Raw genomic sequence first — 14791 nt, forward strand, 5'->3', positions numbered from 1 at the left:
AGTACATTTGTACCATTTGTCATGCCAATAAAGCCATTACTGAGTTGAATTGAATTGAATTGAGAGAGAGTAAGAGAGAGAGGGGTAAAGATGGAGTTTTACAGCATTTCTCCGTTGTAGTGAAATACCGGCTTGTGTGCTGTGCCGCCTTCATTGTAGTAAGAGCGCTATTTACTCGCCCTCGCCTCGTTTGCTATAGTATTCTACTTCGACATTGTGCATAGAAGATGAATGACGTCAGAACGTAATAACCGGTTATGATCTATTACTGAACCGATATCAATAATTTTGACACCCCTAGGACCGAGTAACGATGCAGTACACATAAAAAAATCTATCAAAGTATTAAACTCATCGAAAATATGTACTGAAGTTAAAGTGTAAGTAGGAGAAAAAAAAAACAATACTCCAGTATAGTACAGATACAGCCTTTCAGTACTTAAGTGCAGTAGTGAAGTAGTTGAGATCTCAAAAAAACATACACAGTTGTCTCTGGTGGATCCGCGAAAACAAAAACTGCAAGAAAACGTAGCTCCTGGGATGTATTTCACGATCTCCAGAAATGAATGTAGAGGTACGTTTTCAGAATGAGCCTGGGTTGCATAATAATGTGAGCTCCTCAAAATAAAAATAAAAAACACTGCAAGATTTCCTGCTCCTGTTTTCCCCTTTTAAAAATATCCCATTTCCGACAGATTTGCATGATACTATTTATAGCCCCCCTAATGTTACTTTCTAGCCTTCTTTTTGGGCTATTTTGAATATTTCATAAGCAGCCAGTATGTCCTGATAATAGCGCTGTCAAACATCGGCAAGACGATAAGCTGGCATGCAAATCTCTGGGATGTAAACCGAGGAGACAGATTTGATGAAACCCTCAATAGCATGCAAATACAGCAGGAGAACAACAGCCCCCCTCGAGAGACCCTGCCGCTGACTCACGGCTGATTTCCTTCCATTAGATACGCTCACGATAAGAGACCTGAACTCTGTGTTTGCAGGCCGAGACCATCCGACTGTTTCTGCCACCGAGGTGTGTGTCGCTCAGATGCTTGTTTCGTCAATGACAGTGTTGCATTTGTTGAGCCATAAAAAGACCATCGGCAGAATTAGCCCATGCCCTTATGGATTCGGGCTCCCTGCTAAGTCGGCTTAACAAAACACATTTAAAAATCCAATCTACAGCTTCCAGAACCACATTTTTTTCGATCCAGAAGCATTGATGTTTTAATGCAATCACATTTGCCTTTTGAGCACACTCTGGGAGATTAATGCACATGTCATAATGAAGGAGAGCAGAGTCATGATGTAAAAGCCATGGAGACAATGTTCATTTTGTATGTTTAACTTACAAAAACTTGTAAGGTTGAGCCTCCAATACACAGCCGACACTACAAAAGAATTGTGTTAATGATTTTTCATATAGTGTGAAATGTCACTAGTTAGTCTGCAGTTTTAAAGATCAGATTGATTGTGGCCCAAACGTGATACAGAACTTCCTAAAATGAGTCATCATTAATGCCAGCATCAAGCCTACATGGGTGTGTGAGAAATGTGCACAAGGCCAAGTCTATGGTCTTTGTTTGCAATGTCTACTTTGACCAACAGACACTATAAATGGAGCTGAGAAAAAGTTAGATTTCTATTGTTGATATGAATGAATGAATGAACGAACGAACGAACGAACGAACGAACGAACGAACGAACGAACGAACGAACGAACGAACGAATGAATGAATGAATGAAAAAATAAATAAATGAATGGATGGATGTATGGATGGATGGATGGATGGATGGATGGATGGATGGATGGATGGATGGATGGATAAATGATTGAATATACAAAATGGATGGATGGATTAAAATGTAATGACTGAATAAAAAGAAATGTATCAATGAAAGTAAATGATTTATTGAAGGAATTAATGAATGTTATCAGTTAGAATTAAATGAATAAATGAAAGAATGAAATTAATGTATTTATAAAAAAACTAAATGAATGAAATATATAGATTAAAATTAAATAAATAAATGAAAGAAATGCATTAATTAAAATTAAATGATTGAATGAATGAATGAATCAATCAATCAATCAATCAATCAATCAATCAATGAATGAAATTTATCAATTAATAAATTATTGAATGAATAAATGAAATGTGTCAATTAAAATTGAATGAATGAAATATATTAATTAAAATTAAATGAATTAATGACATAATACAATGTATCAATTAAAATTAAATGAATTGATGAATTAATAAAATGTATCAATTAAAATAGAATAAATGAACAAATTAATGAATAAAAATTGTCAATTAAAATTAAATGAATGAATCAAAGTTATCAATTAAAATTAAATAAATGGATGAAAGAATGAAATTCATTTATTAATTAAAACTGAATGAATAAATTAAATTATATCGATCAATTAAAATTAAATGAAAGAAATACATAAATTAAAATTAAATCAATGCTTGAATGAATGAAACTTATCAATTACAAATGAATAAATGAATGAATGAATTTCAACAATCAAATGAATAAATGTATGAATAAATGAAAAGTAACAATTAATGAATGAATGAATAATAAATGCAATGTATCAATTAAAATTAAATGAATGAATGAATGAATAAAATGCATCAAATAAATTAAATGAATGAATTACAAACATTTATCAATTAAGACTGAATGAACAAATGAATGAATGAAAGTTATCAATTTAAATTAAATTAATGGATTAAAGAAAAATCCTTTTAATAATTAAAACTGAATGAATGAATGAATGAATGAATGAATGAATGAATGAATGAATGAAATGGATCAATTAAAACTAAATTAATGCATGAATGAATGAAACATATCAATTACAATTGAATGAATGAATGAAATTCAACAATTAAATGAATGAGTGAATAAATAAAATGTATCAATTAAAATTAAATGAATGAATAAATAACATTTATCAATTTTAATTAATTATGAATAAAGAAATTAATAAAAATGAATGAAACAAATACATCAATTAAAATTCAATTAATAAAAACATGAGCACTGTACAGTATGTCTAGACAGGCACAACATATATAGTCTATGGAAAAAAAACTACAGAATGCATCTTCAAATGTGTAGACACCGAAAGCCGTGAGTCACAAACATCAATAAACATCGATACATTCCTTCTTTTCCTCAGGCAGAGTTGTAAAATCTGAAGGAACTCTGAACTCCGCAGTGTAAATGATCAAAGTTTTTGCTATAATATTGGTTGCTTAACTGACTGGAGATATGTTGCATTTTTTTCTCTTATCTCGATGGCATCAATTGAAATGTTGTTTTGATGATAATCCTGTCCATTAGCACTCCAATTCACATCAGCATAATAGCTAATAGCACAGTTTCTAATGGAAAAGGTCAGGATGAACAATAAAAGGGCGCATTATGTATGTATGTATGCATAATTATATAGTTTTTTGTTTGTTTGAGTGCTTGTTTTAAGTAAGGTAGTTGGGCTGTGTCATTCTCCTCACCTTTGTTTAATATAATTAAGACCATTGAGGCCTGTTTGATTTCATTGTAAGTATAAGAAAGTTATTATTGTACTTATTATGATGTGAGAAATATATTCATTAGGGATGCCGCAATACCCGCTTTAATATTAAACTGTTCAATACGCATATGAACTCTTACCAAAAGGAAAAAAAAACAAACATATATATATATATATATATATATATATATATATATATATATATATATATATATATATATATATATATATATATATATATATATGTATATACACACACACACACACACACACACACACACATACACACACACACAAACAGTTGAAGTCTAAATTAGTCGCGCTCCTCTGATTTTTTCTTTTTCTTTTTTTTTTTCAAATTTTTCCCAAATGATGTTCCTCAGAGCAAGGAATTTTTTACAGTATTTTACTTTAAAAAAAATCTTCTGAAAAAAGTCTTATTTGTTTTATTTCGGCTAGAATAAAAGCAGTTTTTTTATTAGTTTTAAGCCAATTTAAGGTCAATATTATTCAACCCAGGCTCATTGTGAAAATGCACCTCTGTATACATTTCTGAAAACCACCAAATATGTTTCAGGAGCTATGTTTTTTTTTTTTTTTTTTTTTTTTTTGTAGTTTTTGTTTACACAAATCCACCAGAGGCTGCTGTGTATGCTTTTTCAGACCTCAAATATCTCTCGCGAGTGCTATTTCTGCCTGCTGTTCTCATGTAAATCCACCAGAGGCCACTGTCGACTGACTGACTGACTGACTGACTGACTGACTGACTGACTGACTGACTGACTGACTGACTGACCGACCAACCGACCGACCGACTGACCGACCGATCAACCCCCCACCCCCCACTTCACTAAACCCAACCAATACGCTTATTTCATGCGGCCGCCATCTAAAAAACCAAAGCGAGATATACCGGAAAATATACCGGAAGTATAAGTATAAGACCAGCACTGTAAAGATTGCAGTAACATGCTGTGCACTACAGACCTCCAGCTGTTGCCGAGATTTCAAAATACAGAAATGGTGTAAACATTACTTTAATATCATTCAGTAAGTTTCATTTAAACATTTAAAAGCAATTTAGCATCAAACAACATCACAATCTCTTTAAGAGTAATATGCTCAAGTGTCCTTCTAGGCTTCAGCTCATGGCACTAGTTAAACACCGTGGCGACGCTTTCCTTCTTCAGCCTATATAACCCAGTGAGCAAGTCCTCTGTAGCACATCCTCATGTTGTCTGTGATAGTGTTGTCCCGGTACTAAAAATGTCCATTTCCGGTAATATTGAAGCACCGCTGAGCGCGGATGACTTAACTGATCTTTACAGCTGCTTCGCGCTCCAGTCTCCGTGTATCTGTGTTTGCACTCAGTTTACCGGTCTTTACCCAGTGCAAACTCCACTCCATGAGCACGAAAAGGAATGTCGTCATACCGCCCTGTAGCGTTCGTTTTAAAGACAAAATGCAGCCATATGCAACATATGGCTACATAAATTGCGATTTCTAGAAATGTATAAAGGGCTACGTTTATAGAAAGAGCCTATGTTGCGATTAATATCCCCCTTAAGCTATGTATGATATCTTTTTTTTTCAATTGTCAGAACAAATTACTGATAAAAAATAACTTGCTAACCTAATTAACCTAGTTAAGCACTGAAATGTACACTAGTAAATGTAGACACTAGTATCTTGAAAAACATCTAGTCAAATATTATTTACTGTCATCATGGAAAAGATAAAATAAATCAGTTGTTAAAGATGAGTTATTAAAACTATCATGTTCAGAAATGTGTTGAAGAAATCTTCGCTCCGTTAAACAGAAATTTGGGAAAATATACAGGGGTCTAATAACTCAGGAGGGTTAATAATTCTGACTTCAACTGTATATGACATCTTCAGTCAGTGACAGCAGGAGTTAACCTTGGGAGACTATGGTGAATAAAGTGAGACCGCCACCCTGACACCCCATTCACAGAGAACTTAAAGCCTGAAAACTGTCCCCCCTTTTGTTTCTCTTGCTTCTTTTGAATCGCGGATTTAAGGATATGAATGCATCACATGTCAAATGATGTGGGCGAGAGATGAAAGAAACCGATATTAGAAATAGATGAAGAAACTTCATCTGAATTTGCTGCAGTGAAACTCAGATTCAAAGAAGAGGGAAAGAGAACATCATGATCTTTTTGATGCAACAAAAGAAGTGAATTTGAATATACTTCCAATCATATATTTTGGAATTCTGTTACACTGGTGCCATTTTAGACCTAATTGTTAATTGATATTTTATCTGTTGAAGATAAAATCTGAATTATTTGCAGCATTCCCATTTAACAATGTTATTTATAACAAATATTTCTTAAGTAATGTTTAACAGACCAAAGACATTGATAAAGTATTTCTTAAACTATACATTTATTAGCCCTTCAGAATTATTAATCGTTGTTGGCACCCAAACCCCTCAGTTTTTTTTTTCTCTTTTAAACATAATTGTTTTAATGACTAATTTATGATAACTGATTTGTTTTATCTTTGCCATGATGACAGTACATCATATTCAAAAGACTAATTTTCAGCTTAAAGTGACATTTAAAGACTTAACGGTTAATTAGGCAAGTTAGGGTAATATGGTATATGCCGAAGTATGCTAAAGGACTTTTAATTTGCCAGTAACCTGGGTTAAGCGCTTCCAGTGACCTGTATGCCATTGCAAAATCTGAGCGTTTAAGGTTTGTTTTCTTTCATAATCAGCAATCTCCACTGGCTGAGTGATATCTAATATAAAGTGGGTCTCAGATTGTACGAGAAGCACTCCATCAAAATACATTTTCCCCTGCTATGTCTTTATAATATGAGCATTTATTTGATATTAATACTGTGAAAATATTAATCTTTGATATTAATCCTTGCTCTGTTAAACACAATTTTTTGAAAAAAGAAAAAAAAAATCACTGAATGACGAATACTTTTGACTTCACCTGTATATACAAGTGTGGCACCACTACTGTAAAAGTATTGGGGGAAAATTTGATTTGGTAAATTGTAATAAAATCTGAGCTATTAATTTCAAACTATATATCATGGGCTACAATAAATGCAAGAAAAACATAAATCGCAAATATTGTTGAAATTAATTGTATTTAGTAGTAATGCTTCATCAGTGTATCAGTATTTGCTATGTACAATACCAGGTTTAACTCCACTTATTCTTTATATAGAACTAATTTGAAAATATTCAAGGAGCTTATTTCAAATATTGCCAATTTTAAAAACTGCGGTCACCAAAATTCTTATAGTGCTTATGAACAAAAAATTAAATTAACCAAAGTATTAATATATACACTATTTAGAGGAGTTGTGTAACTGAGTCAGAGTCTTTTTTCCACTATAATTTGTATTTTTTTTTTTTTCACTTAAAAGTTCCCATCCTCAGAGAACCATTTAATGAACAGTTATTCTTTTTTATAGTTTTTGATAATCTAAATCAGGGGTTCTCAATCTCGGTCCTGGTGGTCTTGGTGTCCTGCAGATATTAGCTCCAATCAAACACACCTGGGCTAATCAAGCCAACATAGGCTCGTTCTGAAAACATAGCCCTATATACATTTCTGGAGATCGCAAATTATGTAGCCTGAAGTACGTGTGGCTGCATTTTGTTGTTAAAATGAACGCTGCGTGGTGGTATGATGTTGTTCTTTTTCGTGCTTACCAACTTACCTTCATATAGATGGCTTTCCAGCTGTGACCAGTTTAAACAGCGGCTCGCCATGTATGTCGGCGGATTTGAGATGCGGAAAGTAGTTGACCACAACGACAGGGTTTGAGTCTGGCGAAAAACGATTTCAGAAAGCCAGTAGTACAAATCCAAAATCCAAAAAATAAAATCAACAAGTAAATAACAGGGTGAGAATGTGGTAAAATCTGAAAACGTGGTAAAAATCAGATGAGGACTTTTCTTTTTTTGGATTCTGTGCTTTTGTAAACAATATTGGTTGGGTTTAGGTAAGTAGGAGGGGGCGTCAGTCGATTTGTCAATCGGTCAGTCATTCAGTCAGTCAAACAGTCAGTCGACAGCGGCCTCTGGTGTAGTTATGCGAGAACAGCAAGCGTGAATGGCACATGCGAGAGAAATTTGAGATTTTAAAAAACGTACACGGCTGGATTCCCGAAAACAAAAACTGCAAAAAAAAAAAAAAAACGTGCGTCGTCAAAACCTTCTCCACCAATGAGATCGGCACTTTTGTTCACGTGCGCGAAGCTGCTGAAGTTACCATAAACAGCACTTGGAGGTGCTCAAGCGTAAAAATTTCAATGCGAGCGCACATTGAAGGAGATGTCCAGAGGCAATATGAATGTGGAGCTGCTTATTGCACTGGTAAACAATAATCATTTCTTCATCGCTAGAGCTGGAGCTGCTGCTTGAACCATCCATGCCTGTTTGAGTCACCAGTAACTTTATAAACAAGCGTGTGAACTTCCTCTCCCACTCTTCTTCTGTGTTATAAGCGAGTGTCAGAAGCTTAATGTTGTGCAGCACCATCTAACGTCAAAAGAGTGATTTAGCATACTCTTCTGCTTGATGCCAGTGAAAAGCACTTGGGTTTGAACACTGAAAAACATCTCGTAAAACGTTGCCGATAAACGCAAACTAAAAATGTCCCAGTGTAAATGAGCATTGAGACGTATTTGACGCTCTCCAGAAATGTATATAGAGGTATGTTTTCAGAATGAGCCTGGGTTGACTCAAGCTCTTACTAAGCTTCTAGAAACATCTTTGCAAGTGTGTTGAGGCTAGTTGGAGCTCAAATCTGCAAGACACCGGACCTTCGGGATCGAGTTTGGACACCCCTGATAATAATACAGAATTTTTTTCACTATAAATTTTGTTTTGTTAAATAAAACATTCAACAGACGTTAAGAGTCCAATAAAGAACCTTTGTTCATAAGAGTGAATTCACATCCTAAATGTGACATTTACTTCCTATTATTATTATAACCTATTAAGTTATTAGCAATTATAAACACGGTTATATGGTACATTTTCTAAAATGTCTCTTTTTGTCCACATATAAAACAATAAAAAAATGGTTTGGATTGATTCAATTCATCAGGCTGAGTTACTATAGGATTATTAATATATTATACGAGGCAGATGCAAATGCAGTTCCTTTGTTGCACCGCAATGTTCTCTTTCCCTCTTATTTGAATCTGAGCTTCTGTTTCCATCACATCCATGCAAGTTTCTCCATCTATTTATAATATCGCATTCTTTCATCTCTCGCCCACATCATTTGACAAGCGATGCATCCTTAAATCCACCATTCAAAATAAAGCAAGAGAAACAAACGATGGAAAGTTTTCAGGCTCATTTGTGATGTTCTCCGTGAACGGGGCGTCAGGGTGGCATTCTCGCTTTCTTCACCGTAGTCTCTCAAGGTTAACTCCCGTTATCCGTCTATGCCTCCCTTGTCACTGATTGAAGATGTGATGCAGCCAGGGAAACCAGCTTGCCGTTGCTTAGCAACTGCAGCAGAAGCAGCAACGGGCGATGCATAGAGGCCTTTCCCCCCCTCCTTCTTAACTACTGGCTCCAAGGTAAGAGGACTGCAATGAAAGGGACTCGAGCAGGGAGAAACTGAATATTTCAAAGTCCATGATCCAATTAGGGATGTCTGTGCTGTGTATATAATTAATGCGAAAGTAGCAAAGCAACAGAGAGTGAAATATTTGGCGGCTTAGATTGGTTCTCTCAGGTATAGTGCATCATGCTTTAGGACTCGCAATCCCAGCGAGAGCTGCGAAGAAACAGCAGCTTTTTCAAAAATAGATGATAAAACATCTAGGTCAGAACACAAACTTCTGCATTGATATGAAAGCGCTCCGGGAACCATTCGCTGGGGTCCGTCTTTTCAAGGTTACCCGGCTGTATCGCTCTCCTGGTGTAAACTGTGGACCTGACACAAAGGACAAATGATCTTGAATTGCTTCAAAATATATTTTAAAGAGATAAAAAATAATTGTATTTCTTAGTTTCAGAGCAAAATAAAAAAAAAAAAAGTCTTTGAACCCTGATCTCTTCCCGTCAAGGCTGGCATTACGCTGGGCGGCCTTGAAGGCTCCAGGCAACAACATAAGTACTTTTTCCAGCTGAAGTAGCTTTTAGCAGTGCTGTCAACAGTTGGTGAACTGTTCGGAAAACAGAGCACAAACAAGGCCAAAAATTGACATCCCAATCAGTCAACACATGATGTTTTAAAACATGACATGTTCGGGAATATGACATGTGTTTTCCTTATGAAATGCACCATAATAAACGTCTTGGAGGTTTATATTGTGGTACTCAGGGCTTGACATTCAATTTGTTGATCACCAGCCACTGTGGTTAGCAGTTTTCCAACATTACTAGCCACTCATCATTTTCACTAGCCACAATTTTGTTGTCGGGAAATTTATTTTCTATGCAGAAAATTCGATCTTGGCATGCTAAAATGACTTGATTTAGATTTTGTGTTATGTCCACATGCCTCCTTCATTGTACTTTTTGTGTGTTGTTTGCTCAGTGAGCATGAGCAAATAGGATGTGGCTTTCAGGGCTCAACATTATGGATTTTCCACCTTTATCTCCAGCCATACAATACATATATACAAAGATAAATAGATCTTAGCTTAAAATAGCTGTTAGCAAAAGAAAGCAGGTGAACAAAATACATCGTGTGATAATAAAAGGATAATCCCATGCAGGCGATGTAGTGGCGCAGTAGGTGTGCTGTCGCCTCACAGCAAGAAGTTCGCTGGGTCGCTGGTTCGAGCCTCGGCTCAGTTGGCGTTTCTGTGTGGAGTTTGCATGTTCTCCCTGCCTTCGCGTGGGTTTCTTCACTTCAAAAAATGCTTTTCTTATTTAGATGTTTTGTCTTGTTTTAAGTCTGAATATCTCAAAATTCTTAAATAAAGGAGAATTTTCTAGACAAGCAAAATATATTGTCTTGTTTTGAGAAATAATATGCCTATATTAAGTGAGTTTTTCCTTAAAACAAGCAAAATAATCTGCCAATGTGGTAAGCAAAATAATCTTGTTCTTCCTTTTGACATAAGATTATTTTGCTTACCCCATTGGAAAATTATCTTGCTTGTTTTAAGGAAAAGCCCACTGTTTATTAGCATATTATATCTCAAAACAATACGATATGTTTCGCTTGTCTGGAACATTCTTCTTGATTTGAGAATTTTTAGATATTTGGACTCGAAACAAGACAAAACAAAAAAAAAGCATTTTTTTTGTAGTGCTCCGGGTGCTCCGGTTTCCCCCACAGTCCAAAGACATGCGGTACAGGTAAATTGGGTAGGCTAAATTGTCCGTAGTGTGTGAGTGTGTGTGTGGATGTTTCCCAGAGATGGGTTGCAGCTGGAAGGGCATCCGCTGTGTAAAAATGTGCTGGATAAGTTGGCGGTTCATTACGCTGTGGCGACCCCGAACTCAGGGACTAAGCCGACAAGAAAATTAATGAATGAATGGATGAATGAATGAATGAATGAATGAATGAATCATCCCATGCACAGTTAGCTCAATAAACTTCTAATTGGCTGCTTGTTAATAGTTGATGATGAAGTAGTTAGATTTAGGTATTAGGTATGGTTAAGAATGTAGAATAAAACATGCTTTAAAAAGTGTATTTAAAAGCAAATTAGTAAACAGCCATTATCTTTACAAGAGGTAATAAACCAGTTAATAGTGAGAATCGGTACTTCAATTAAAGTGATACCAAAATCGCATACCTTTGAACATTTAACAGTCATTCAGAATCAAGCATTCAACATTCCCGATAACATGGTTGTCACTAGGCCAATTTTAGGGGGGCTTTTGCGATTAGCTCACAAACTGTACACTACATTATTATCTCAGTCCATTTTCAATTTGAAATGAAAACAGTGGCTTCTCCTTATCTTACAAATCTTTTTCATTTAATTGACAAACACATGCAGGTATATGTGCCGAACAAGAGAACAAGGGGTAACACTTTAGAATAACTATCCCTTATAACTAGTTAATAGTCAATTAATAAACTGTTAGTGAATGAGTTATAAATGACTTGTTAAATAAAAGTTAGTTGAGAATGAGGAATTCTTCTTCTTCCTGTTTTACGGTGTTCGACAACAAACTTTTTGGTGCGTTACTGCCACCTCTGGTTGGCGATGTCGCCAACCGAAACTTGCTTGATGACTGAGGGAGAGGATTTGTTTCTGAAGCAGGATTCCTCGTGACCATACCTCAAGAAGTACATGTTAAAATGCAATAACTTATTTCTATATAATTTTATATTTACTGAGCAAGTTAATAAAAACATTCATAAAAACATTCTCTTTAATCAGAATGTGTACGTTATAAAGTGAAGAAACGGCTAATGAGATTGAATTCTATTTCATTATAATAGCTATTAATTTTTAATAAGCTGAACTGTTTGCTAATTTATTGGCTGCTAATATATACTATTTATTTTTTCTTTTGTAAATAGTCATAAAACATATTACTGCCCATTTAACTGTTTATTTACAATGAAACAGCTCCAAAATGGGCATCTTATTTGGGCAATTCGGGGGAACTCCTTATTATGGTGGACATATACCTTATTTTTACATCCCAATGTTGACAGGTATGATATATAATATGTTTATTATGTAGCCATTGTGATATTTCTGTTCTGCTTTCATGCTGCTTTAAATAAACACAAGTTTATCACATTACTAAGAATCTAATGAGAATCACTGAAATGTCCAGACGCATTACTGTTAATGAGAAGTTCGTTAGGTTGTGCTGAATGTGCTTAATTGTCATGAAAATAATGCAAATGATACCAAAGGTCTTAAAATAGCCTTCTTTTTATGCAAAACTTTATTATTATTATTTTTACTTTTGGCTTGAAGCACAACTCGAATGTGATTTTGTAAGATTTACCCTTTTACCGCAGCTTTTTTCTGCTACTGTATGTATTATACAGAGCAGTGAAATGGAGTAATTGCACCTCGGGTTGAAACATAAATCCCCGAGCCATCTGTCTGCTCCGGCCTTTCCATTCACCGCATAAAGTTACTCTCAGGGCTTTTCTCCAAAGCTGTCTGAAAAGCTCGCTAGCTTCTCCTCAGATACATAGCGAGACCCCTTATGGGGCCGTGCATTACAGACAGGTGTGAAACCTCTGCTGACTGGAGAAGCGCTTCGCGGAGCCAAGTCTGAATGTTCTTATTAACTTGCTCAGTCAGTCGTAACCTCCTCGCACAAAGGGATACTGCTGTCGGGAGGTGGAGAGACGGGAAACAACTAATGATACACAGAGCAAAGAGACTCCGCTGTGATAGATGTAATTGTGCATGCGGTAAACTATTGTGTGTGAAGAACATCAAACTCTGACCTTAGTGCAGATGAGGAGGAGGAAACTAGCGGCTCGTGAAGCAGGTCATGCAACCTTTTATCAATTTTTTTTTTTTTTTTAGTTGGGTGTTTGACAAGCATATAAAGTGGCCATGCGGTATTGTGGAGAGGAAGCATCTGAGGACTCGCTTTGTGTATTATAATTTTAGGATTACAGGGTGTCCGTGGATCCTTCAAAAGACTTTAAGTCCTTAATTAGTCTTAAATCTGCATTTCAAACTGGATTATTGAAATGTCCCCCTATATACTTTTCTGGCGGTTGTGAAATATGTCCCAGGAGCTATGTTTTTTTTTTCTTCAGTTTTTATTTTCGTGAATTCACCAGAGGCCGTTGTGTATGCTTTTTGCGATCTCAAATTTCTTTCGCGAGTGATATTCGTGCCTGCTCTTCTCATGTAAATCCACCAGAGGCCGCTGTCAAATGAGTAGCAAATGAGCATCTAAAATTTCTAGAGATTTATTTTAATTTACCTAGGCCAAAAACATAAACTATGTACATATCAGAAACAATTTAAATTATTGAACCAATGGAGTATATGGCACCTTTAAAGGTAATTTTCTAATGCATTTATTTATTTATTTTATTTATTCTATTTATTTTATTGAATTGTATTTAATTTTATTTATACAATATCTCAAGAGAAAAGAGAACAAAAAGTAATACAAAAAAGAAAACAATGTGCATAAATAAATATTTATAGTACATAAGTAAATAAATAAATACAATAAATAAATGCATAAGTAAATATATAAATAAGTCAGTAAATTATTAGGTAAATAAAAAAGTATTTTATTTTAACAATATCATTAGAAAAACGACAGCAAAAAGTAAATAATGTGCATAAACACTTATGTATAAGTATAAGTATAGAAATAAATACATATAGTAAATACGTAAAATAATCAGTACAATACATTAGTAAGTGTGTAAATATGTAAATAAATCAGTAAATAATGAAAGGAGAAAGTAAATATTTATTTTACTTTAACAGTGTCATAAGAAAAAAAGACAAAAAAGAAAACAAGGTGCATAAATAAATACGTATATTACAGTAAGTAAATAAATAAGTAAATAAATGAATGTATTTTATTTAAACAATTTCATAAGAAAAAAAGAAAAAAAAGAAAAGAAAACAATGTGCATTAATAAATATGTATAGTTCAATAAATAAATAAATAAGTACAGTAACTAAGTATATTAGTATTTAAATCAAATATAATTATAAAAAGTGAATAAAAAGTAAATAAATCAATAAATAAACAAAAAAATAAATATTTATTTTATTTAAACTATGTCACAAGAAAAAAGAGAACAAACAATACAAAACAAAACAATGTGCATAAATAAATACGTATTGTACAGTAAATATATAAATAAATAAATAAATAAATAAATAAATAAATAAATAAATACAGTAAATAAGTAAATTAGTATATAGGTATGACAAATATAATAGTAAAAAGTCCATAAATAAGTAAATAAATCAGTAAGTAAATAAATAAATAAATAAATAAATAAGTAAATATGTATTTTATTTAAACAATGTCATAAGAAAAAAGTAAACAAAAATACAAAAAAGAAAACATTGTGCATAAATAAATATGTACAGTTTGTAAGTAAATAAATAAGTAAAGTAAATAAATGCTTAAGTAAATAAGTGCATAGTAAATAAATAAGTAAATATTTTATTTTATTTTATTTTATTTTATTTTATTTTAACTGACAAGCCAAACTCCATTGTAGGAAAACTTCTAGCCTAACATAGTCATAATCCAACTCATGACAAGACAACAACATATTTAGACCCTACTGTATTCTA

The sequence above is a fragment of the Danio rerio genome, chromosome 1 (genome assembly GCF_052040795.2).
Source record: "Danio rerio strain M-AB ecotype USA chromosome 1, GRCz13ab, whole genome shotgun sequence".
Classification (NCBI taxonomy): Eukaryota; Metazoa; Chordata; class Actinopteri; order Cypriniformes; family Danionidae; genus Danio; species Danio rerio.